The sequence below is a fragment of the Suricata suricatta genome, chromosome 4, assembly GCF_006229205.1.
Source record: "Suricata suricatta isolate VVHF042 chromosome 4, meerkat_22Aug2017_6uvM2_HiC, whole genome shotgun sequence".
Classification (NCBI taxonomy): domain Eukaryota; kingdom Metazoa; phylum Chordata; class Mammalia; order Carnivora; family Herpestidae; genus Suricata; species Suricata suricatta.
Genome location: NC_043703.1, coordinates 61,783,649 through 61,811,318, shown reverse-complemented (window position 1 = coordinate 61,811,318; position 27,670 = coordinate 61,783,649). Strand labels below are relative to the sequence as shown.

At 39.0% G+C, this 27,670-nt stretch overlaps 1 long non-coding RNA gene across 3 annotated transcripts; it reads left to right on the top strand.

The window, feature by feature from the left end:
* The first annotated feature begins 5,547 nt into the window (after window positions 1-5,547).
* Window positions 5,548-12,260, top strand: LOC115290800. Of its 3 annotated transcripts, none has more exons than XR_003908210.1 (4): window positions 5,548-5,640; window positions 9,998-10,098; window positions 10,228-10,266; window positions 12,031-12,260. It is a non-coding gene; the product is annotated as an uncharacterized LOC115290800 (long non-coding RNA). The 3 variants fall into 3 exon arrangements; XR_003908209.1 differs by having other exon boundaries at window positions 10,193-10,266; XR_003908208.1 differs by lacking the exons at window positions 5,548-5,640; window positions 9,998-10,098 and having other exon boundaries at window positions 10,105-10,266.
* The last annotated feature ends 15,410 nt before the right edge of the window (window positions 12,261-27,670 follow it).

Here is a 27,670-nt window from a genome sequence, read left to right as displayed (position 1 = left end):
TCTTGTCAAAACTGCGTGCCTAACCCATGAAGGTCTTGTGATGCTCAGCCTGATGTTCTTATTTTGGAGCGCAATGACTGGCCAGGTGGGAAGGGCTCAATGTGTCTTACTTTCAAATGAAAATGAAGAGTGAAGCCAGCTTGACACCAGGCAGTCCTTTCAAAGTCAGGAGTTGGCTCCATTGTTCTAATGGAACTCAGAATCCTAAGGGCTACCAGCCTGCCAGGAGGCCACCTTGGAGACACTGTCAACAACAATCTAAACAACACTTCTTCATCCAGGGATGCCATCTGTGCCCTCAGGACCGTACTTACGAGGAAGGCAAGCGTGAACTTCCCTCCCTCCCGAAAAACATGGTATTGAAGACTTCTTTAAGTGTTGAAGGAAACATCACAAATTGGTCATACAGCCCTCAGAAAACTAAAGAGATCTTTCTAAAATGAGACTACCCTTTGTTACTGGTTGGGGGAGTGCTTTTCAGAAGGAAGACTGAGTCATTATTTATGCGCACCCTGAGGGAGCTATCCCTGCAATAAGAGGCCTTCTCTTAGAAAAGGCAGAAGAGGGGGGCCTGGGGAGCTGGTCGGTTAAGCATCTGACTCTTGACTTCAGCTTAGTCAGGCATGATCTCAGCGTTCATGAGAGCTAGCTCTGCATCAGTCTCTGCACTGACAGCCCAGAGCCTGCTTGGGATTCTCTTTCTCCCTCCCTCTCTGCTCCTCCCCTGCTCATGCTCTTGCCTCCTCTCTCTCTCTCTCTCTCTCTCTCTCTCTCTCTCTCTCTCTCTCTCTCTCTCTCAATGGAATAAATAAACTTAAAACAAAAAGGAAGTAATAGAATTGACCTAGACTTCTTCCTGTAGGCCAAGGCAGAGTCCATGCAACTGCTAACATATGCTGTGTATTTGAATTAATTCCTCAGCAAAGTGGAGGGGTCACTATGGAAATGAAGGAGCTAGATCCTGACTTTCTAAGGGGGATGCCCATAGTTTATGAGACTTATTCAGCTGATTGAGTCTGAAACTCGGGGTGCAGTTGAGATCAATATTGCAGGTGCTTTACCCCAAAGTACTATTAGCCTTATCCCAGACAAAACAAATTAAACACTTTGATCCCCACCTCTGTAAGTCAGGCTAAACCAAGTCATCGATAGAGTGCCATAACCATACGTGATTGTTTTCAGACACCAAAAAGATACAGAAATGAGAGTAGAGTATTTCTGAGTGACAATCAGTTCAGGCGTCCCGGGTTTCTGTATGTTCTGTGATCAGAGGAACTGGTCTTCTGTGTCCTAGACTACCTTTTCTAGGATGTTTGCGAGGCGATCAGCTTAGTTAGAGATAATAGAGCCTGAGCACAGAGGACAGGTTTGCTCACTTCCTGTCCTAAAAGTTTCCAGATCCTTAAACTCTGGGAGTTTCTCCTGTGATGAGACTCCCTGTTAAGTTGCCATCTGGTTCTCTGGGAACAGGGACTAGGGAACCGATGCCACAGACGTGACTGGCTGCTGCCTTGCTATGTGTGAGAAACTGGCCCTTGTCTCTGACATTGGCACTCTCTCTTCTTCCAGGATCCATGAAACTGTGGCAGGCTACCTTGTTAACTCTGCCACACCTCCAGAACCTCCCTGGTTCTTAATGGTGCTCTCCAAAGAAGCCTGCCAAGGAGGGGGGGGGGTCAGCTGGGGGGGAAGAGGGGCTGGCTAAGCAATGCAGTGGCTTCAGATGAAGTCAGTGCTTACTTGCATCTAATGGGGGAATGCTGAAGTTTAAGTTAAACTTCAAGTCTATCCCACTAGAGATGGGAGTGGGTGTTTTGTATCCGCCCAACTTGAGTCTCTCATTGGCTCTGGGCGCCTTGGGGTCATAGAGCAGGAGGGCAACTCACCCGGTCACCTCCTAACAAGGAAGTTCCTAACGCACAAGAACAATCTTCAGAGACTACTGAATTCGGGATCAGTCGTCTGCTGATTGCCGCAGCCTGCATGTGCTACCGCCAGGTCCATGATGCTTCTGGTATGGATAGTAGTGTTCTCTGGAGGGTGTAGGTCTAACCAAAGCTGCACCATGAGAGGAAGCAATTCTGGATTAGCACGATGGCCTGAGACCAGACCAAGTGAAAGGAGAAGCCGTGCTGGCCAGCCGCTTGTGCAAGGATAGTCATGGTGGCAAAAGGGGAAACCTAGACAAATCCCTGGCCTGTACTTTGCAATCTTCCTTTTTTCCCCTCTTTAGAACTTAGTCCTTGGAACCACCAAGGGGAAATGTGACCTTTCTAGATATTTGGGGAAAGGCCAAGAAATAAGTTTAAAAAATTTTTTTGAAGTTTGTATTTATCTATTTTGAGAGAGAGAGAGAGAGAGAGAGAGAGAAGGTGTGTGTGGCAAGAGGAGGAGGGGTCAGAGAGAAAGAGAGAGAAAGAGAGAGAGAATCCCAAGCAGGCTCTGTGCTGTCAGCATGGAAACTAAAGCCAGGCCTGGTCTCAGCAACCATGAGATCATGACCTGAGCCCAAATCAGGAGTCAGACACCCACCCAGGTGCCCCTAACCAAAAGACTTTTTTAACTACATCCAATACTAATGAATTGCTAGGGTAAGCTGGAACATCGCTTCTACAGTGCTGGTTTGTTTTACTAGATAGACGTTTCAAAAGGAAAAAGAAAAGTAAAAGAAACACATAAAAGATAGAAAGGAACAAACGGATGTTCAGAGAAACAGGGTTTTTATTTTTCTAGATTCTGAGCTATTCTGGGATATAATCCCCTAAATTAATAAATCATCCCTCTAAAATAAAAATAGCATCACCCCCTAAAATAAAAATAGCAGCCACAAACACCCAGTACGGCATAGCTTTGGTCCAAATAACTTTTGTCGGGCAGGAGGCTGCTCTTAGATGAGACTCGTAATTGATCTGCAGCAATCCCCTGAAAGAAAAAGGAAAATGTCCATTGCAAATGGCTCCCTGCAGGTGCCTTCATGGTTGAACAGTTCAATAATGCTGAGAGCCACTCTGGGCATTTGGATCTGTTTTGATGCAGCTTTATAATCTTTGGCCACGTTGGTAGAGCAAAACACAGTCTAGAAAAGACGAGTTACTGTGGTAGAGATCAAAAAGAGTGTGAGCAGTGAAAGCAACATCCAGGAAACTCTCCCTTTGCCTTGTCAACCCTCAGTCAGATTGGACGGGCACAACTGGAGAAAAGTCCAGAGATACATCCTCAGTGAATCACTCACACTTAATAAGGACAACCAGTACACTCGGGGACATTCTGAGCAATGACAAAGCCGATGGTCTTACTTACTGACTTACCTCCTTTGCAGAGTCTGCTCTGGCCTTTTTTATTAGTCTGTGCTAGTCTTTTCCCTCTTCATTTCTTGGGAGAAATGAGGAAAGATGGTAACAGCTTGAGTGAAGGAAGGTACATTTTCAGAAATGTGAAATGTAGTGATGGGGCTAGTATGTGGGGGTGATGAGCGTGTTACCCAGAACTGGAGAGTGGATCTAGAATAGCCTGGCAGGTGCCGTGTTCTTTGAACAGATCAAAAATATTTGTCTGTGCTCCTATTTGGATATGTTTTATTGGGCATTTTGTTGGCTCTGCAGTGTTTTAAGCAGTTATTAATGATGTTTGCATCGAGAGCTTGCTTGTGATCTAGGACTATCGGCCCTCTTCACGCGTTTGTGTTGTTTTCCAGCCTCTGAGAGTGATCGGGGTTTTCAGTCCTCACTCTCCAGGTGTTCTCAATATCAGAAATCAGGTAAGCTGATAGATCCTGATCAATAATTTCATCTGAGTAAGGTCCAGACATGCTGAATACTCTGTGAGCAACATAGTGTGGTAATTGGCCTCAGGAATAAAAACATGATTTTGCAAGACAAATAATTATGGAAAAGCAAGTCAGGTAATCATATGTAAACTCTTTAGCAAGTGTTTGCCCATATCTTTGTTTCAAAATATTACACAAAGATGGGAAAGTATGTACATTTTTAATTTTACAAATAAGCATACGTTAAACATTCATGAAAACCCTCAGAGACCTCAGTGAGAGAGACAGTTTCTCTGGAGGCAGCACCCCCAGAAACCAGGCCCTGCTCCCCTTCCCAAATACCAGTCCTTCCTTCCCTTCTTCCAAATGGTAATTATCTGAACTTCTGACACTACAGATTTGCCCGATTTTGACCTTCATATAAACGGAGTCCTGTAGTGTGTATATGTTGTTTCTGGCATTCTTCACTAGACAATGTGTCTGTGTGATTCTTTATGGAATAGACCACACTCATTTGGTCTGTTTTACTGTATAGTATTCTATTATTTGAATAAATCACAATTTATTTATCTCATTTTCTTTCTTTTTTGCTTTACTTCCTTTTTTACTGTTTATTTTATTTAAAAAAATTTTTGAGCGTAGTTGGCAGACAATGTTATATTAGTTTCAGGTGTACAACATAGTGATTCAACTTCTCTGTATGTTATGCTAGTGGATAAAGAAGATGTGATATGGAATATCAGATAGTGGAATATTACAGAGTATTACAGAGCCTTAGAAAAGGATGAAATTGTGCCATTTGTGACAACATGGATGGACCTAGAAGGTATTATGTTAAGTGAAATAAATCAGACTGAAAGAGATAACTCCTACGTGGTATCCAATCTCTTCTGGTAGATATTTGGATTGTTTCTCACCATTGTTTATTATACAACATGTTGCTATAAACATTTCTGTATACATCTTTGGGCACATATTTGCATCTGTTTCTATTAGGCATATTCACACTTACTGGGTAGAAATGCTAGGCAATACGATATGCATCTAATTAATCTCAATGGTTAATTTCACAGAGAGTTTCAGAGTAATTGTGCCAACTTGCATTTTTATCAGCAGAGTTTCAGGGTTCCTGTTGTTCAACAGTTAATGTCTTATAGTCAGTTTTTTAATTACAAAAAGTCTGATAGACATGATGCCTTTAATTTTCATTTCCCTGATTGCTACGTAGGTTTTATATCTTTTCATACATTTATTAGCTACTCAAATCTTTCTTTTATGAAAAGTCTGTTCAATTTTCCTGCCCATTTTTCTACTGGGTTTTCTGTCTCACAGATATTTAGAAGTTTTTATGTATTCAGAATATGATCCTCTCTTATATATGGCTAGCTTCATTTTGCTAATATTTTATTTAGGATTGTTTCATCTATGTTAATAAAGATAGCCTATAATTTTTCATTTTTTTATAGTTCTTCCCAAGTTTTAGTATCAAAATTATGCTGGTCTCATAAAATAAGCTGGGGTATATTTCTTCTTTTTTCTTCTCTCTGGAAAAATTTGTATGAAATTGGTGATAATTCATCTTTACATGTTTGAAAAAATTCACACGTGAAAACTGATGTCCCTATAGTGTTTTTTTTGTATGAAGTTCTAAATTTTGGATTAAACTTCTATTTTTCTTTTTCTTTTTAATTCTATTTTAGAGAGAGTGTGTGTGAGCAGCATAGAGGAGCAAAGGGAGAGAGAGAATCTCAGTGCAAAGCCTGAGGCAGGCCTCGATCCCATGACCCTGGGCTCATGACCCAAACAGAAATCAAGAATGGGATTCTCAACCAACTGAGCCACCCAGGCACTGCTGGATTCAACTTCTTTAACAGGTGCAGGACTATATAGATTTTCTATTAATTCTTGTGTTCACTTCAATAAGCTGCATTTTCTGGGAACTTTCAATTTTATCTCAACCTCAAACTTTTGAGAGATGTTTGTTGGTAATAAGCTGTTTAAAATGTTTGATGTTTGAAAAAGTCTGAAAAGATACTTTTTGTATTCTTGATATTCGTTTTTTGTGCTTTTTTTTGGTGTTCATTAGAATTGTTATATCTTCCTGGTGAATCGATCATCATAAACTACCTTTTATGAAATCAGAATGATTTCTCCATAAAGACCACTTTGACAGTAATATTCTTGCTTTTTTTTCAGTTACTGTCTATATGGGGTATCTTTTTTTCATACTTTTACCATCAACTTTTATCCATATATTTTAAATATCAAATTGTAAACAGGAAATAATTGGTTTTTGCTCTTTAACCAACATGGTAAACTTTGTCTTTTAGTAGAAGTCTTTATCAATTTAAATTTAATGTAATTGCTGGTATTTGGAGGTTTAAAGATAACTCCTTACAATCACTGAATTTACTGTCCTTACTATCCTCTCTACATTCGCAGTTGATAATGCTCTTCAAAACTTATTTTGATTTGATCTGTGGGCAGTCAGACAATAATCATTAGAAAGAAATAAAGAGTTGAAATTGAAGCCTCAGATGAGCCAAAGATGGTACATTCTGGGCAAATTATGTTTCAGAGTACTGAAATTACTTTTAAAAAGATACATGAATCATTGTTGATGTTTTTAAAAACCTACAAAAAAAAGAAGACATGCTAAAAGTACCTGACCACATATGGTTTTGATTCTTCAAAAAGAAGAGTAGATTATTTTGCTGTGGACAGGAATCTTAAGGAATATTCTAAAATTAATGTCCTAGAAAGAATGGTCTGTGACGCAATCTTTAGAAGAAGGGATGGTGATTGCCAAACTGCAGCATGTTAATTGAAAATTCATATGCTATTGTCTACACTTTATTTTCTGAGAGAATTACTAGGCTATCAGAACAGAAAGTGATTGATAGAACAACTCTGGGACTCAACAAGCCATTTGACATAATACACTGTAGCCATGCTGGGGAAATTTGGATTGGAAAGGATTACAACTGAGTGCCTTCAAAACTGATGAATCAACGGTTGCTAAAAGTACTGATTGATTTTCTTGGCTCCATCTGGTTCACAATTTTAAGAAATAGAATGCTTATAAAATTGGTGGATGACATAAAGCTGTGAGAGGGGAAATATGCATTGAGTGACAGAAAATGGTTCAGAATGATCCCTTACACTACCTTTCCATGTGCAAGGGGGACAAATATAAGGTCAGGAACTTTAATCCAAAGATGAAACTGTTGAGACCAGGCTTAACAGTATTGTGTGTCAAAAGGGTTTAAAATCCTTTAGATAAAAGTTGAGAGTAAGTTTCATATGAGGCGGCCCAGCAATGGAGCCTCCAGAAAGTCTGTTTGACTACTGTCATAAAGTATTACATATCAAAGTGAAAATGGCACTGATTACATATACTTGGAAAATCAAACTTACCTCCCCACCCCAGTAATGTCATCACACCCACTGAAATGTGGTATCGCATCAGAAATTCTATAAACCAGATTCTTCACAAAGCAGTGGAAATCTGTAAAGGTGACAGAAATTCCAGAGTGAAGGAATGTAACTCTGCAATTTTCTTGATGAGCGATGATGGTTTCAGTATCTGATATCTACTATCATCAAAGACCAGTTGTTGGTGTGCTAGGGCAAGATCAAATTTTTCAAAGGCCTTCCCCCTCCCCCCAGTAGTGAAAATCCATTGAACTTTGCTGACCCAAATGCAAGCAGAGGAAAGGGTAGGTACTATGTAAGTGCTTCATGGACAGTGCACTTGAACTCTGTATGACTTCCTTTTCCTTTACCACTATCGGCACATATGCAAAAGGCCCAAGAGAACAGTTATATGTTTATTCCCTTACAAAGTTTTTCTTTGTTGTTTTCCCCTCTCTCAGAGAAGTTTTCCTCAAAAGGAGATCCACAGGCCATTGTTCCCCAAGAACAATGACAGTGATTGTGGTCACTTAGGTGGACACACTTAGTTAACAGTATCTTTTTGTATTTTATTTAAACAAGTTTTATTTGTTACTGAGTAACAAAAGAACACAATTTTTAAAGTTTTTTTTTTTTTTAATGTTTAGAGTGACTAAGAAAGAGAGCATGAGGGAAGGAGGGACAGAGAGGGAGACACATAATCTGACGCAGGTTTTGTGCTGTCAGTACAGAGCCTGATGCAGGTCTCAAACCCACAAACCATGAAATCATAATCTGAGCAGAAGACAGACGCTTAACTGGCTGAGCCACCTATGTGTCTGTAGAAAAAGATTTTAAAAAATCAGATACTTCCACAAATTTAAATAAAAATAGTGGTACCTCACTTCATTCTTCTCCTCTTTATATGAAACCCAACTTTTATTATTTTTTAACATTTCTGGAAGCTTTTAGAGAGTTCTTTTTGTTCCTTATATAGTGTGTTTTCCCCCCAACTAATATGCATTCTGCTTTAAAATTTTCAAAATTTTGATGTCATCTCTTGTCTGCTCTTTACTTATTATCTATTTTCTGTTTCCTTTGTTCTTGTGGTTTCTTTTTTTAAAAAATTCTTTTAACTGACATTTTAACAACAGTTAATGAAGGAGCAGGTATAAGTGTATGTGTGTTTGATCTACTGCGTTTCCTAAATATTTTCTTCACCATAGGAATTCCCTGAATCTAAAAAAACAATGCAAAATGCTTTGTGAATTTTTGAGAAGGGGACTTACCTTGTCATATTTTTATATTATTTAGCTTTGTTGCAGTAACAAACAGCCCCTCAATTTCAGCAGCTTACAACAATCTGTCTTGTACATACATGGCACTAGAGAGACGTCATCACGGCTCTGATCCACATGTCCACTCATTCCAGGACTTGGCTGAAAGAATAGACATGGCCTAGAAACATGCTATTCTTATACCAGAATGAGAGCAAGAAAGCTAGCAGAAACTTCCAAGGCATCCGGGAGCTTCTGCTCAGACGCTCACATTCCGTTGGCCAAAGAGTGTCACATGCCAAGCCCAAGGGCTACGGGGCAAGGGATGTCTATCTCTCTCACAGAAAACACTGCATCACACAGTGATTGGCAGGGTGTACGATTCCCTTGTAAGGAAGAGGAGAGGGGGTAATTGAGAATAAGAATACCATTGAAAATTGAGAATAAGAGTATCTATCAACATATCACAAATTTGTTTGACCATGGAAGCCCCCCTCCTTTTTTTTACATTAGTTGCTAACATTTCATAGCAGTCATATTTCAGGGAGGATGATTTGGGAAAATGTTTTCTATGGGGATGAAATTTTGTTGATAAGGAAATAGAGTGATGTCAAGGGAGAAACTTCAGAATTTGAGAGCCAAGCTTCATTTTAAATAGTAGTTCTTTCATTTGCTTGATTATGCAGCTTTGGGAAAGTTAATCTCTCTGAGGTGCTGTCTTCATTTGTAAAATGGATGCAATAACACAAACTCTTCAGCTTTGATGAGAGGATTAGATATGATATTTTAGTATGCCAGAGTGTAGCATTGATAACTATTTATTGAATAAGTAAATGACTGTATGAATGAATGAGTGACAGAATAAAAGATTTTAAGTGAAGTGGTGTAATGGCCCAGTTCAGTTGAATTCGGGTTGGGTCTCTCATTTTAAGCTTTTGATGCCTTGAAGAATTTTTTGGGTAACCTGTTGGTGAATCATAGTAATTATACCATTTTAATGGTGTGAATGCTTTTTAACGCGATCTCTTCCCAAGAAACGTTTGCATTGTTCTTCTTGCCAAACTTATATTTTAAGCTTGAGCCTGCAAGCACAGAGTTAGTATAAACGGTTCATGATCAGAAAGACCCAGGAGACGGGCATTTCCTGTGTTCCCAGGTTACAAAGTTGGCACATGTTCTCAGCGATCTACTGTGGAAATTTAGAAGCTTTTTCTTACATTTTGAGCTAGTTGTGAAATACTTTTGCTAGTTTTGTTTCATTTTATTGGATAGTTGTAAATAATAAATTTCCTCTACCGAGAGATAGCTTTGGAGAAACTCACTATGAACTCCAAATATAAAGATATATCCCATAACATATCACCTAAAACGTGCTTTTGCCTGAGTAAAAAAGAAAGAATGAGAAAGATAATTGTGTAAGTAATTACAAGTCAAAATGAAATGAGAACTAGAACAAAGCCGGAAACAAAAAAGTCATCAAAGTATCAATCTGGAAACAAATCACTGGGTTGCATAATGTAATTGGAATTGCCTTTACAAAATTGTCAATTCTTTTTTTCAGATGTTTGACTGTGAATCATTATCAATTATGTTGTTGAGAGATGTATCTTCAATTATTCCAGAAGTCTCTCCAATGCCCAAGTTATAGATGATGGACAAATGGTGAGATACTGTGTTGTAGGAAACATTTGCACTTGGCAAATGATCACCAGAGCAGTGCATCTGGCTGAGAGCCTTCAGTTGCGTTTTCTTCCAGACAGAATGACAACCTTTCCTCCCCATGACTTACAGGAAGCTGACTGACTAACCCATGGCATCTAGAGGCCCCAGGTAGTCATTTACAGTACATGGTCTTTTGGGGGGTCTCTGGGAGAGATCACATTAATAGTAAATTAGCAGTACAAGTAGGATTTCTTAAAACTTATTTTGAGGTAAAATTTCCTTTGGGGAGGGTGGGAAGGATAGTCAAAGAGACAATAAATGGTTATTTTAAAACTCCTTTGTTGCGGCATAATTATTCTGGCAAAACTCCACAGAAAATCTGGGAGGCATGCCACCCAAAACTCAGCGCTAATGCTAAATCACATGTTTGTTTGTATATGTGCATAATGGGTCCTTCCACCTTAAATTATTTGAAACAGAAAAAATGTGAATAAGGGTTGCCTTTATGAAAGAAATTTGAAGTGCTCTTTATCACCCTGTAGGAAAAATTTAGCAGTGAAATGAAAATATCCACAGCATCTTGTACCAAGGGAATCTGTTCTCCCATGGATTGCCTCTGAAAGTTCTTCTGTAATGGAAGAAAATAATGCAAAGTGATCCCCTAAATTAAGAAATGAAAAAACTGGCTTTCCAAAAAAGAATAAATGAGGAAGACTTCACTGACTGTAAGAGCACAGGAAGGTATTTTCAGAGCAGGCTATCTGATATTCCAAAACAGATGTTTCACTGTTAAATCAGGAAGAGATGGACCCATTTTCAAAGCTTTAAAGGTGTAATCAATTGAATTCATTAGAATATTCCTTGGTGTCCATTTGGAAACTCTACCTTCTTGTCATCGGCTGCCTGGCTCACCCTTCATAGCACCTTTCATTAAGTGGAGAAAATAATTTGAGTTTTCATCAAAGTAAAGGAGCTGGAAAGACTAGTAAGAAATAATGGTTTGTAGCTTAGCTTTCATCAAAGGACCTCAAATGGTTTTTGTACATGATCTTTTTCCATCTTTTACCAAGTGCTTGCCTGGGTCAAGATAATAGGTACGTAATAGTTATGGAAGTCGTGGTCTACTGACCTGCTTGACCCCAAGATCTGATGACTAGGAAATAGTTAACATAGAGTGGAACAGATGTAGAATTATAATGTCACATGTAAGAGTAGAAGTGGCCTTGGTTTTATGATAAGCCTGTTTCCATTGTGATACTTGATCTCTCTCTACTTTCATGAAAGTGTTTTTTAAGGGCTGAAAATTGCAAGCACACACGATTCAGTGTCCATCTCAAAGGATCCTCACTGCCCATTTATCTTTAAGAGAAATTATTATGTGCTTCTTCAAATGCCCATCTAAATGTCTCAAAGAAAATTACATGAAAATTGCAAACTTCAAATCTCTCTTTTATAAAGGAACTCTTCGAACCAGAGGCGATTTTCCATCAACACTTAGGCTTATGTATAACTTGTTTTTAATTTCTCAAGCTTCACGTCTTTGCTTAGACCCATGTCCAAAACTTTAACAAAGGAACATTCTCTGAAGTGTGCTCTGGACTTGTGCTTACTACAGAGTGCAGAACCAGAAGCATATTTTCAAAAGCCCAGAGATACATTTGAGAAACAATATGCAAATGGACAATGGCTGGTCCGCATGTACAAACAGAACTCTGTTCCACAACTTGCAGCCACCCGCCTAGGAAACCAACCCCTTTCTCTACAATAAATAGCCCAGGAGGCCAGCCTGTCATAAATAAGACTTATAGGAAGCTACACTGCCACCTCTAGTGACAACCCAGGAAGTTGAACAACTTCTGTAATACTTCACCCTAAATGTCCAAGATCCAATTAATAATTGATCATTTCTCTAATTTTTGTCCCCACTTCCAGCTTAAGACCAACCAGAGAAAGCCGAGTATGCAGCCTAAGCAATCACACAGGATGCAACAATTCTAGTCAGCCTGCCTCCCGCTTCCCTTTGCCAACAGCCTCCAATCAGGGAGCCCCTGAACCTTCCCTCTTTCCTCCTGTATTTGAGGCTCTGAAAAATGCAAGTGATGGAAACGGACTCCTATGCTGTAGCAAGCTCTGAATAAATAGTCTTTGCTTTTCTCCTTTAATTGGCCTTTGTTTACTTTCACATGTTTAACTTCTAAGTGAAGTGTGACAACTTGTTCAAGCTCTCTGGGGCTAATGAATGTGGTGAGAATGAAACGGTCAAGAGAATATTGAAGTGCTCTATTATACAAATTATCAAAGATTTTGAGCTGATGCTGCAGAAATAACACTAACAACTGAAGAACTGGCATTGTCTTTTCAAATGATTTGCTCTTTCCAAGTAAGCTTGATTGAATGGGGTCAGGATAACACGCATTGTCCAGAAGAGACAGAGTTATAGAGTTTGAAACAGCAAGACATGCCATGACAGACTGGCAACTGTGGCTTCCTGTTTCCGCCAGGAATGCACAATTAAAACAAAATCAGCTGCCAAAACAGAAAAGCTGGAATATGAATACGAGAGGTTTAAGTTTCATGCTGAGGCCAACAAGGTCAGCAAATCAGGACCTAGGCAGCCTTGTCTACAATATGTCTCTCTAATTTTATATTGAATCGCCCAAGCAAGGATTAAAGGGCTGAGGTTATAATAATAAAAAGATGAGATCAATAAAAGCCAAAGGGTGTTTAAAATAAGGATGATAGAGGTCTAATAATACGAATCTAGTTCTCTCACCAAGAAGTCTGTTATTAGCTGTTGTATTTTAGGAGCAGAGGTCCCAGTGGAACCAGAAAAGGTAGAAAGGCTATTGTTGCACAAGGCCCCAGGAAGAAAATGTGAGAGTGGTTCACTTTGGGTCGAAATGATCCTATTCACTCCCAGTTATCAATTAGGATGAATGAATTATTGAGATTAACTATTGCCTGTCAGTTCTCAGCATATGTTTGCTCAATGACTGGACGGCTGCACAATTGAGTCATGCCTAAAAGGATGAGAAGACTTTCCCAACTGTACTGGGTGGAGAAGTCGCTGTTAGCACAGTCCCACAAGCCTACATTTACACCGCTGCCTTTTAATCAAAGTGGGCCCAACCCACTGTTTTGGAGGAGTGGGCATGTGCTGCTTTGATTTCTCATCTTTACTTTGTAGGTGAAATAAGCCCTGATTGCAGTGACGGCACCAGGCACCTGTGCGGGGCCGAAGCACCTGGAAGGGGGTTGGGGACCAAGTACATGAAGCACCCTGAGGAGTCCTCTGGAATCATCTGCTGCTGCTGCTGCTGCCAACATAACTCACCACAGCTTTAGGCAACACCCACTTGTTATCTCGCAGTTTCTGTCACAGAAGCCCCAGAGCAGTGGGGTTCAGCTGGCTTTGTGCGTGGTCTCAGGGTGTCTGCGGGGCAGCATCTCAGGTTCTTGTTTCCTTATCTGCTGTGGGGCTGAGCGTTCGAGCACGTAGGGCTGCCCGTATTCCAAGGCTCAGGGTCCCCTTCCTCCATCGTGAAAGCCAGCAAACACAGGTCAAATCATTTCCCTGCTTCCGTATCTTTTCTGCCTTCTCCTTCTGGTGCATCTCTGACTGTCATTGCTGTCCCTCCTTCCACTTGTAAGGGCTCATGTGATAACACTGGGCTCCCCTGATAACCTAGGATAATCCATTTTAAGGGCTATAACCTTCATCTCATCTGCAAAGTCCCTTTTGCCATGTAGGGTAGTATATCTGAAGGTTCCAGCTATTAGGACCTGTGCATTTTTGGACGGCCATTAGTCTGCCTACCACAGGCTTCCTTGAAACGACCACAACCTAGGTCTTCTGTACTATATTGAGGGGCAGCACACACTTGGCACTGAAATCTTTCTTTTAGATGGACCGAGATAAAACATGTCCTTGGAGATCTGATTGTTGCCTCTAAAAATAGAGAGCCATTTATTTCTCCAGTTCCCTGTGAAGCTCCCTTTGTTCTGATCAGGGAAGACCACCCGGGTGCTTGCCTCCTATTTATGTTCTTGTAAATGTGCAAAAAATCTTCGATAATCCTGAGCCTTTGTCTATTTCTAGCAGGCCCAATGGATTCACTGATATAACATAGAAGGTCACAGTTGAGCTGGGTCTTAAAAAAGAGAATTAGGAAGCAGTGGGAGGAAATAACATTATCGAGGCCCTTTATATGTTCAAAACTGTGCTGGTTGCTTCACATGAGTGACCCCATTTAATCCTCACAACAACTCCTGTGTGTCCATTTTACATGAGAGAACTGAGACCCAGAGAGGCCACATGATGAGTAATAAGTGGTGGCACCAAGACACAAAATTTGACTCTAAAGCTGGTGCTCTGCCCTCTTCAAGTTGGAGGAGGGTGGGGGAAAGAGGAGAAATAGTTATTCCAGGAAAATAGCACAGTTTTTACAAAAGCATGTCATTGATCAGGTTTGTTTTACTTTTAGCCGAGGAAGGAATGAGAAACAACGGACCCCAGAGAGCTGGGCTTGGCCACCACCCAAGGGACGGTAATAGGAAAACCAGCAGGAGCTCTAAGTCTCGGCGCACTGTGTGTATGTGTCTAAGAATTATTATTATTATTATTTTAATTTACATCCAAGTTAGTTAACATACAGTGTAATCATGATTTCAGGAATAGAATTTAGTGCGTGTCTAAGGATTTCAAGTAAACAGGGGACTCAGAACGTCCAAGGATAAGATTTCTTGCAGAACTTGTGAAGCTCCCAGAGCAGCAGCCAGACCCGAAATTCCAAAGGCCCAGATCACTGCATGCTTTTCTCTGGTATTTCTCCTTTCATTCTCCAGCACAATCTGGAATGTCTGGATTTTGGGAGTGGATCTCATTCTCCTATTGTCCCGATCTCCCTCTAGCCAACAAAAATAAATCTAACATCTCAGAATTTGTTCCAAAAGTAGTAAAATAAAGAAGAAAATCCTTTCTGTTCCCTGCCACAATTTGGCAGAGAAGGGATATATTAGTTAGGATTCTCCAGAGAGAAAAAGAGAGAGAGAGAGAGATTTTAAGGAATTGGCTCATATGATTATGGAGGCCAGCAAGTTTAAAAGCTTGTGAGACAACAAGCTAGAGACCCAGGGAAGAATCAGTGTCATGGTTAAAGGCTGAACTCTTGCTTGGGGTAGGAATGGGAGTAAGGAGTGAAAATTAGTCTTTGTTCTATTCAGGCCTTCAAACTGATTGGTAAAGCTCATCCACATTATGGAGGGCAATCTATTTTTCTCACATCTACCAATTTAAATGTAAGTCTCATCCAGAAACACTCTCACAGAAACATTGAGAGTCCCATCTGACCAAATATCTGGGCACCTTGGCCCAGCCAGGTTACACATAACATTGACCATCACAGCGAGTTAGCCACCCATTCATGTTTCATCAACTTCAAGGGTCCCATCGTACCCTGATGGTTGTTTGGTGAAGTGGGTGGAGCTTACAATATTCGAGTAAATTTCTTGAAATGCCTTGTAGAGGAGAAATTTTGTGGCCTCCTTCCAATTGGGCCGATTCAATATGTCAGAGAATTCTATAACGCTAGGGTACAACTAGGAGAAGCTGTGGGGCCCATGTGATTCAATATTTATTTAGCCGTAGCCAACAAACCTGCTCCAGAGAATGGAGGATGGAATATAAACAAGTGGGGGAAATTCATATGTTTTCTGAGGCCAGAGAGGAATGTATAGGGAAAAAATATTAAATGACCTGAACACATTTAAACATTTTCCTACACACATTTCTTGTGCACACACGAAATCATCTGAAAATTTTCCAGTACTTCCTTGGATAAATATCCATGTTTATTTATGTGTGTGTGTATACGTATATGTGTATATATATATATATATATATATATATATATATACATCTTATCTGGAAACATTTCTGTGTTTAAATAAATATATATCAAATCTATACACTGAAATATCTTCTTAGCACATATTTCACATAATACTTAATACTAAAATTGCTAGAAGCATTCTCATTGAGGTTAGAAGCAAGATAAGGATGTCTACTCCCCATTGACACTGTTATTTAACTTTATTTTTGTAGTGGGAGAAACAGACAAGGCAAGAGAAAAAAACTAAGAGATAAAACATTTTAATAAGTGAGCAAAAACGATCTTTTAGATGATATGATTATAAGTCTAGAAAGAACTCAAGCAAATCAACTAAAAATTATTCATACACAATAAGAGATTTCTGTAAAGTGGCTGGGTTCAATATGAGTATATAAAAATCAATAGCCTTATTATATATAAGCAAATAGCAACTAAAAAAAATAAATGAAAGAAAAGAACCTATTTACAAGAGCTACCACAAACAAACCAACCACTAGGAGTAAACCTAACAAGTGATGAATTAGATCCATGAGAAAAATATTTTAAGAGTTCAAAAAAAAAACTTGAATGTAAGGTAAGTTATGCTCTGTTCTTAGATAAGAAGACTTATAATATAAAAATGTCAGTTCTTTCTAAATTAATCTATAAGTTATATTTCATCCTACTAGAAAATACAAATAGAAACATTTTAAACTTAACTAATTCTAAGGTTGATGTGAAAACGTAATCATCTAAGCATGTCTAAAACAATTCTAGAAAAGAAATAAGGAAACTAGATGTTATGTTTTTGTTTTTGTTTTTGAGAGACAGAAAGAGACAGCATGAGCAGGTGACGGTCAGAGAGAAAGGGAGACACACAATCTGAAGCAGGCTCCAGACTCTGAGCTAGCCGTCCCCACAAAGTCCGATGCGGGGCTCAAACCCACGAACCGTGAGATCATGATCTGAGCCAAAGCCAGATGCTTAACCAACCGAGCCACCCAGGTGCCCCGGAAACTAGATGTTAAAGCATTTTTAAGAAAAAATAAAGAATATGGTACATAGAAAAGACTGTTTTAAGGGGAAAAAATGCAGACACAGAGAACACAAAAAACACATACATAAATTTATAACATAAGTAAGAAGACACTGCACAGAGGTGAGAAAAGAGGAATTCTTCAATAAATGGAGTTTTGATAATGTGATAGCATTCTGTGAAAAAAGAAGTAAATTTTTTTACTGCAAAATGTCCAGGTAAATCTAACAGTAAATGAACTTTTTTAATACAACCTTAACAATATTATGTAATATTCCCTAAGCTCAAAAAGATTGACAACATTGACTATATTGAAAAGGAAAAGACAAAATTTGAAAAAAAAAACTTTTAATACATATGTGTAACATATTTCTCATTTCCTTAATATCCAATGAACTTTAAATCAAGAAGGAAAAAGTCAGTAATTACGTAGAAACTTGTGTGAAAACCTTGACCAGTCCTCTGCAAACTAACAAAACTACAACTCAAAATTCTAAGGAAAGAACATTTTTCACTTCTCAAACTAACAAAAGTCAAAGTTTGATGAGACGCTGTGTGTGGAGGGAATGAAAACAGGAAGGAGCAAGTTGCTGCTCTGTGTACATTGTTACACGTTATAGAGGTCATTCAAACACATCTAATAAAATGCAAAATGCATATTGCTTTGACTCAGCAGTTCTGTTTCTCCGAAGTTATCCTACACAGTCTCTCACATGTGCACAAAGACATATGTTGAAGGATATTTATTACAGCACTGCCTTCAAGAGTGCAAAAATGTTTAAAAACAGTATAAATGTACATCAACAAATATTTGTAAGTCAACTACAGCCCACCCACACAATAAAATACTAGCAGATATATATTTAAAGTTTATTTATTTACTTTGAAAGAGGAGAGAGAGCTGAGGATGGACACAGAGAGATTGGATCCCAAGCAGGTTCCACACTGGAGCCCAATGTGGGGCTTAAACTCATGACCTGAGCTGAAATCTAGAGTCAGATGTTTGATTGAGCCACCGAGGCACTCCACTAGCAGATATTTTTAAAAGTCCTTTCTATATGTCCTAACTTAGGATCATTTCTAAAATATAATAAGTGAAAAAAACCAAGACTTGGAAAAGTATGCACAGTATGCTACTGTGTGAGTAAATGAAAGTCTGGTACAGGCGCAGTGTATATAGAGAGAGCATCTTCTAAAGGATGATACTCAAAAAACTGGGTGTAGCAATGAGAAACCAAGGACTATGGGAGGAAATGGCGTTTTGCTACAGTATATTATTTTGTACCTTTTCAAGTTATTCACTATGTGTATACATTACCTCTTCTAATGAGTAAATAAATCCAAAGTTATTGGAAATTTTATGGATGGTTAATTCACAAAATCAAACTGTAAAATAATAGTATTATACCAATAGGACCTACTGATGATGATAATACATATTCTGTTCATAGCATTTCTGGAGAGCTAAAGCCTGGATATAAAAAGTCTTCATGTGTCTGTATGTTTATGTATATTTGATATAAGAAAACTTGAGGAAAAGGGGTCAAGCAAGACATTGAAACTTTTGGACCAAGAAATGTGGAATGATTTATGATTTGTTTATTCAAAAATGAATTGAACAAAATTGTATGTCAAGCAGCAGAAATGACAATATAAAGAGGAAAAGAAAACCCTTATTTCCTGGGAGCCTGGGTGGTTCTGTCTGGTAAGCGTCCGACTTCAGCTCAGGTCATGATCTCATGGTTCATGGGTTCGAGCCCCATGTCGGGCTCTGTGCTGACAGCCTGCTAAGAGCCTGAAGCCTGTCTTCAGATTCTGTGTCTCCCTCACTCTCTGACCCTTTCCTGCTCACACTGTCTTTCTCTCTCTCTCAAAAATAAATAAAACATTAAAAAAAAACCCCTTATTTCCTGCATTCCAGTCACTTAAAACTTACTGGACTAATAGGTCCAGTATAACAAGAAAGAAAAATAGATTAATAAGTAGCACAGATTAAAATAATTTGGGGTGGCTCAACTAACACTAAAAGATCAAAGAATATGAGAAGTTTTGCAGAAGTTAAAATCTTGACCTTGGCTTTCAAGACCTAACTAACTCCTTTATAAAGAACAAGCTCTTCCAGCTCCAAGAGCAGTTCTCAGCTACTGCCCAAAGTTCCTGTGACCCCCAAGTGGCCACATAGCTTTGGTAGCTGGGAATATTCTGTCCTGACCTTGCACATAGCATCCGTGTGCAGCTGTCGAGCAGCAGCCCCTCGGCCACAGAGGCCAGGCTGTAGTAGGGAGAGTGAGTTCCATAAATATTGCACAAATGTTCATGAAACACTTTGTAATAGCTACCAAGAACATCTCTTTAGGACTCCAAAGTCTTAGAATAACAACTGACTAAGATATTCTGATCAGTCATGTAAGGGTAGAGAAAGTTCCAGAGCATTATAGTTTATCTTTATGGATATTCCATTCTTTTTGGGGGGGATTTGTAACTTAGAGCAAAAAGAATCTCTAAAATAATATTTCCAAAAGTACAGCCTCGTGCCACCCTCTACATCGATTTACACATTCCTTTGACTTCCACATACTCTGTTTAGACCTGACAATTATTAAAACTGTAAGCTTTGGTTTAAAATTTGGTAAGAAAGTACCATCAACAGTTCATTTAGAATTTGAGGTTCCTTTCCAAAAATTTGAAAAGATTCAAATATAATCACTGCAGGTGTGTAGATCAGGGGTCAGCAACCTATGTATGGCCTGTGAACCAAATCTAGTCCACTGGCTGATTTTGTAAATCAAATGTTTGGAGCATAGCCGTATCTTTTGCTTATATGTTGCCTACGGTGGCTTTCACAGTGTAAAAGTCAAGTAGAGTGGTTGCTATGGAGACCATAGGACCCATACCCAAAAATATTTACTGTCTGGTCCTTTAATTTTATTTACTTATTTATTTTTGAGAGGGAGACAGCGAGACAGAGTGGTTGTGGGGGAGGAATAGAGAGAGAAGGAGACACAGAATCTGAAGGAGAATCCAGGCTCTGAGCTGTCAGCACAGAGCCCCACACAGAGCTCGAACTCACAAACTGAGAGATCATGACCTGAGCCAAAGGCGGACGTCCAACCACTAAGCATGCAGGCCCCCTGTCTCGTCCTTTAAAAAACAGTTTGCTGACCCCTGGTTGGGATTCATGCAGTTAGAGGCGGAAACATCCGAGAAAACTGTATTCTTAATGATGTGATCACATCAGCAGCAATTAAGATTCTCACTTTGGTAACAGCTAAGGATTTGAAGCTGGACAGGCTTGGGTTTCAGTCCTACCTATCATGTTCTTGGATATTTTAGTCAGTTTACTTATTATCCTGTTGCCTATTTTCTCACCTATAATACAGGGATGATAGTATACATAGTATAAGATTAATGTGGGAATTATTAAAAGATGCCATTTATTAATACTCACAAGGTAAGGCAAAGAGGCCAATGGATAAGAATCTAATTACTATCTTAAAGAACATAGCTTTTTGTGTGTTTGGTTATTTATTGGGCTTAAGACAACAATTATTTTTATTAGCTCAAAATTTGTGGTGAAGGGACTGCGGCAGGGCTCAGCTGAGCGATTCCATTGTTCCTTCTGATATCGACTAGATGGACTGGTCTGGAGGTTTCAGGTCACTTCACTCCCGTGTGAAGGGTAAGTGGACCAACCATGGACAGCTCGGGGCTCCAGAAAGTGTTCCAGAGACAAAGGCAAAAGTAGGAAGACTTCTTGTGACCTAGCCTAGGAGTCAAACAGGACACTTCCGCCACACTCAAGCAAGTCTCTGAGGTCAGGCTCTCCCCCTCAATGAGCAAATTCCAGAGAATTTGTGGCCGTCATTAATCAAACAAGCCTTATTTTATCTGCATAAAACAATTTCACTAAAACCAACCTCCAAAGCAACAAGAATTGGATTCGACCAAAGAACGGGAGAATTTAGGATAGCATGATGCTGGTTTACAATAAGTTCCAGCTTGTCTTCAAATTGTTTTGGGACCAGTTAAATGCAACTTGTCTCTTCTAACGACCAAAGAGGCTGGAATTCTCAGTACCCCCATTTTCATTTTCTGGAATTTACCAGATTAGCTGAGTCGTCATTCTTATCACACCTATAAAATAAATGAAGGAAAATGCCTTTCTTTTTCCTTTTCCAAGGGAAGTAAGTACAGTGTACCTGAAACTATACAGGATGGTAGTCACATTTGAGAAGTATTTTGATGGAAGTGGTAGCCACCCACCATCTTTTTCTTTTCCTCAAATGTGGAAACGTCATTTTTCAAATCTGCTTTTATTCCAGATGTGTCAGACAGGAAGAAAAACCTCGTGATGATGAGGAATTCAGTCATATGTCATCGAGCAGATCCAAGTGGGTGGTTCTCCCAAGAAATGCAGTAAAACTAAATTGGGAAAAGCAGAGCGTGATCGGTGCTCACGAACTGAACAGATGTTAGGTTTGAAATAGACACAAGGGTCCAGAGCTCAGCTGAGGCTGAAATTCCGTGGAACAGGCGAATGGTGTCACTTTCTGTGTCTTCTTGAAAATACTAAAAACTTCAGAACTGCGTTGGGGGGAAGATCTGAAGTTTTATGTCTCAGAAAGAATATCATTCTCCAAATGAGAAGCATAATCAAAACTTATTTTGGAAATTCTTTTTTATGCAAATTTATAGGAAATTGTCTTTGTAAGATTTCTTTTTCTTTTTTTTCTTTTTTTTACTTTATTTTTTATTTTTTTTAGAATATAACACTATTTTTTAACATATGCAATTATTTTCCATCATTTACAATACAGTAGTTACAATGACACTCCAAATGGATAAGCAAAGTAAAAAACAGAATTATTTTTCTTTTTAAAGCAACACTCTTTGATATATAAAATAAAAAATTTTTGATAATGTTTAATGTATCTATGTTTTTTTAATGGGCATAGCTGGGTGGCTAGATGGAAGGATGGCCAGTTAGAATCCTCATAGTCAACTAGGCCTAGAAACACTCAGTTTTTTTAACCACTGGTGTTTCACTTGATGAGAAATACAGATCATTAACAGATACTTTAAGATTAGCTGCATTGTTTTCATTTCACAACAATACTTTCTAAAACAGAACAGCCATTAATCAGCAAGTAATACTTAGTTTAAATAAAGCAAATTCTTCCTTTTCTTTTCCTGTAAGAATATGACCTATTTAAGAAAACTCAAGCACACTAATATCACTAAAATGTTAACAATTAACTATTTAATACTGTTATTTTAAAATTTAAACTGTAAAAATGGTCGAATTTATCATTTAAGATATAATAAAAGAAACTAGAAACCAAAGTTTGCTTTTAGAATTTGCAATTTTTCAATAGTTTATTGTCAAGTTGGTTTCCATATAACACCCAGTGCTCTTCCCCACAAGTGCCCTCCTCCATTACCATCACCTCTTTCCCTCCCCTCCCTCCCCCCCTTTCAACCCTCGCTTCATTTTCAGTATTCAATAGTCTCTCAGGTTTTGCGTCCCTCTCTCAGACTCTTTAATTCAGAATGTTTTGGTCCTGAGGTTGGTTCTCAGTGAGAAGATTCCAATTTGGCGCACAATCTATATCCTCACACTGAAGAATGCCATTCCCGAAAGCCTAAGTATCCATCCAGGCATGGGGCTGTGGCTTCTTAGAAGGGGATCATGGGGTGCTTGGGTGGCTCAGTCCGTTAAGCATCTGACTCTTGATTTTGTCTCAGGTCATGATCTCACAGTTCATGGGTTCAGGCCCCTCTCTGTGCTAACAGTGCACAGCCTGCTTGGGATCCTCTCTTTCACCCTCTTACTCTGCCCCTCTCCCACCGGTGCTCTTCCTGTCTCAAAAATAAATAAATAAACTTACAAAGGAATCATTGTTGGAGATTCCCTTCATTGACAATAACCCACATTTATAGTATATAGCAGTTTACAAAATGCTTTTGCATAAATTGTCTCATTGCTTCCTCATAAGCCTATGAGTTAACTTTCTTCAGCCCGTTCTATAGTTATAGAAACCGAGGATCTGAAACAATAGAAGGTTTTTTCCCTGTTCTCCAAATCCCTGACCAGTCCCGATCTGAGCAAGGACCCTCAGTGATATGTGTCCCACTGAGCCCTCTCCCGTCCCTCACATTGCTCACCAGCATTGTCTACTCTGGGCACGCCGATTTCCTGCCTGCCTCCACACAGCATGTCCTCTCTCACCTATACGTGCTTGGTGGGCTTGCGTCGCTTGCTCAAATGCTTTTCTTGTCCAAAACTGTTTACCCTTAAAGACTTTCCTAAACACGTCAGCTCACATCTCTCTCCCATTTTTACAATACTCTATACCACATGTATCTGTAATACACCATGGCATTTGTGTGATTTCCCCATTTCTTCCCTAATATTTGCACGTCTTAGGCATCCAAACGGCATATCAACACCTTGAGTGCAGGGGCTGTGCCCTTCATTCACTTTCTGTCCCCTGAGTGCCGAGCACAATTCTGTGTACACGGAAGAGTACTTAGGATTCATACGAACAATCTGGCAATTTCTGTTGTTCAGCTGGGGACCCGGTTTCTTTCCTCTGCCTCAAATGCCCTCTATGTTTCCACCTTTCCAACAATCCTGAAGACCCAGCTCATTTCATCTCCTTTGTGAAGCTCTTCTGAACCATAAGGGAGACTTTAGTCGCTCTCTTCCAGCATTTGGCATTTGGCATTTACATGTCCGTCTCTCCCACCAAACTACCAGGAATATGCACACACGATCAACACCCACCTTGGTTTCAAATACCTTCCACATTTTTTCTTAATTGTGAAAAAGGCAATTCTTAACCCCAGTAGACTGTAAATTCCTTTAGAGTAGAGAATATGTCTTTGGAGATATTCACAGGGTGAATGCAGTCTTTGGAAAAAGATCAGCACTAAAGCACTGAAATCATCTCCGATGAAAAGCATTCATACCTGAAGACAAATAAACTAACTTCACAAAGCCTTCTTGAAAATCACCCAGACATTTTTCAGAGGAAGTTGGTATGTTTATCTGAAATTTTTTGTCATAAACAAATCATTATATTCACGACACACTTGGCACAATCCTATTGGAAGAATATTGATGTTGAACAAGGATTACTGTCATGTGAATCATTTCTTACAATGAAAATGTCTGATGCAAATATTTCTCATAACCCTAGGATGAGCATATTTATGAGCTCCATAAAGATATCATCTAATTTCTAGAATATATGGATTTTGGATTTCCATGGCATATTTTACATTCAAGGATAATGAAAAGTAATGAACTGAATATAGACTATTATATCAAAGTGAACTGGATGGTCATTATTCATTCCAAATATTAGAATCTATTTTCATTACATCTTAGTGAATTTAGCCTAGATACTATATATAATAATATCTTAGTAAATTTTGTGGTTTGAAAATGTATGTAGATTTCTTGATCTTGAAAGGCAACATCACGTACACAAAACCAATCTTTATATTGAAAAGACTATAGGAGCCAGAGTTCCTACTACAGAATAAGGATCACCTGGGAAACGTGTTAAATATACGGGTAGTCTGGCCTCAGTTGCAGAGATCTGCATCAACCTCTGTAATTTTAATAATAGCAGTAATGACTCACACCAAATTTGGAAGCCGATGGACCAGAGGGATAAATTCAAGTAGTCCTACAGGTTTGCAAGAGCTGATTGTACCCATTTCTCTGCCCAACCCTGCATTCAGTGATGACCCGTCACTAACTCAGTCAGCCATGGTGGCAGTATTTACACCACAGAAAGTGACAACTCCTATGTTGCTAAACATTTACCAGCACTCCACCAGATAAGAAATTAGAGCCTTGGTCTCTCTCTGTAAGAGAATTTTTTGGGTCAACTTCGGTCCTGCTGAGATTCTCTGATAAACATTCTGTTATCAGTATAGTAAGGAACTCAAACTTCCTAAGTTGTCAAATTCAGTGCTTTTCCTTAAAGAAGTGAAAATAACAAGTCTCAAGCAAGTGACTTAATAGTCATTTATAAAGCAAGGGAAACTAAAATTTCTCGTGTTGATGAAATTTTGAAGAATTTATAGCCATGATTCTACCCCAGAGAAGGTGATCCAGAGAAAGATGTGTGAGGGGGTACCTATAGATATGCTTGGCCAACATTCTCATATCGAATCAAGGCCAATTGTCCTGTATTTTCCAACTGGAAGCCAACTTTAACTCAAATTTGGGGCCCCGATAGGAGATATTCAATAGCACACACTCTGCCCTCCATCCTCGACAGGTATAGGCATTTATGCTCACTTAAAAACAAACCAGAACAAGACAATGCTCATTTAATACTTTATTAAATGCTGCAGGAAACACAGAGATTAGGCTGTGAGCTTTGGATTCTTTCTGCTCTCCAGCACTACATGTGAATTTTGGAACGACTGGATCAGCAACGAGTCCCAGCAATGACTCGGAGATATATTTATGCTCTGAAGGCCTGTGTGCACTGTCTTGGGGTTGGAACGCTACACTTTTGAAAGAGAAACTGTCTTGCAGTTTCAATCACTGATGGAAATTGAGTGATAAAAGTCTTCCATAAAAAATACCTGTGGCGGGGGCATCTGGCTGGCTCAGCTGGTTAAGCGTTCAACTCATGATCTCAGCTCAGGTCTTAATCTCAAGGTTGTGAGTTCACACCCCACGTTGGGCTCTGTGCTGGGTGTGGAGCTTATTTAACAAAAAAGAAAGAAAAAAGAAAAATGGCAACGTGGGCCAGGTCTTGATTTACAAGAAATTGCAAAGGATCAGTTCTTTCAAAGAGTAATAAACATATAAAAATATTCTTAATCTTAATATTCTATAATCTAAACCCCATGTGGAATCCCATACTTTGATCTTCTCTGGGACAGTCATGATTTTATAAAATTCTATTTCTCCAATAAAAGATTTCCATTACTAAGTAAATGGGATTAAGCCATATTTTACAAAAATTAAATAACTTCACAAACACATAGACACACACACCTTTAGTCAGATGGTGTGTCCTAATTTGAGATTTGGAAAATATGATCACCATGTTTATAGAATTCATAATAGATGCCTTATAGCTAGATCTATGTCCCAAAGCAGACTCTGTGTTTTATTTTATTAAAAAATATTTTTAATGTTTTTATTTTATTTTTGAGAAAGAGAGAGAAACTGAGCAGACAGTGGGGCGGAGAGAGATGGAGACACAGAATCTGAAGCAGGGCCCAGGCTCCAAGCTGTTAGCACAGAGCCTGATGTGGGACTCGAACCCACAAACTGTGAGATCATGACCTGAGCCAAAGTCAGACACTTAACTGACTGAGCCACCCAGGTTCTGCAGACTCTGTGTTTTCAAAGTGAGAACATGTACATTAAGATCTCCAGTGTCTTAGTGCACATGCAAGACTAATTTCTTGGCCCCTGCCTTCCTCTGAATCACACCATCTACTTCTCTAAGGCTGAATGTCTATTGAATTAGGTAGAAGTGAGCAACCTCAAATGTCACAAGAAAGGTTAATTGACGCTTGTGGGGCTATAGGTTGACCTATGGGACTAAGTAAAGAAAGGAAAAGTAAAGGGAGCATACTAAAAGTGTGTGGGAGAACTAGAGTATTTTCCTAATTTTGCTTAACTTTCTGCTGTTTTCCCCCCGATTCCGGTCCCTCTTTAATAAGAGTCATTTCATGTAGGAGGGGGTCTCATAGGGGAGGAGGTCTAAGAACTTCAGGAGAACACAAGGGGACAAACTTATTACAAGGCATGGAGATTGAACTCTGGGTGGCCCTTGCCCCAATCGAGCAGCCCTGTGGTGCTTAAATGGGACGGAAGCCAAGGAATTGCTCTCCTACATCTTATTTCCCGTGAGAAATTTTCAATCATGTTTTCCAGTTTTCCTCCTAAGATGGACAATGTGTGGTGATATTAGGGCCCAATATTCATGAATCTACCTTGTCCACCTCCATGGAACATTCTGAATTACCATGTTTTAAAAGAAATAGCATTGTTAACTTCAAGATTTAAAAGATTTTATCTGGAAAGGGGATAGGCAAAAGATCAAGAATAAAAAGCAATCTATATAAGTAGTTCCTAAAGTAGATTCTATTTTTGGAAAATGTGTTTTACACCCTCTCGTTTCAAATAATATTGCACTTGAGCGTAATAGGTGCTCTGAGATATCCTGCAGTTAAAATGATCATCCTTAGAAATAAAAAACCATATTTATTGTGTTAACATACACTTAATGTAAAATTTACCATCTTAACCACTTTTAAGCGTGTGGCTCAGAGGTATTAAATACATTCACATTGTTTTGTAGCTATTACTGCGTCCATCCACAAAGCTCTTTCCATCTTGTAAAACTGAAACTCTGTACCCACTAAACACTAACTTCGCATTCTTCCCCTTCTCTGGCAACCACCATTTTACCTTCTGTCTCTATGATTTGACTATTCTAAGTACCTCATGTAAGGGAAATCATACAGCATTTGTCCTTTGGTGACTGGATTCTTTCTCTTAGCATAATGACCTCAAAGGTCTTCCATGTTGTCATCTGTATGAGAACTTCCCCCTTTTTATTGCTGACTAATATTCTACATGTGTATGGACCCCATTTTGCTTGGTGGTCATCAGTTGAAG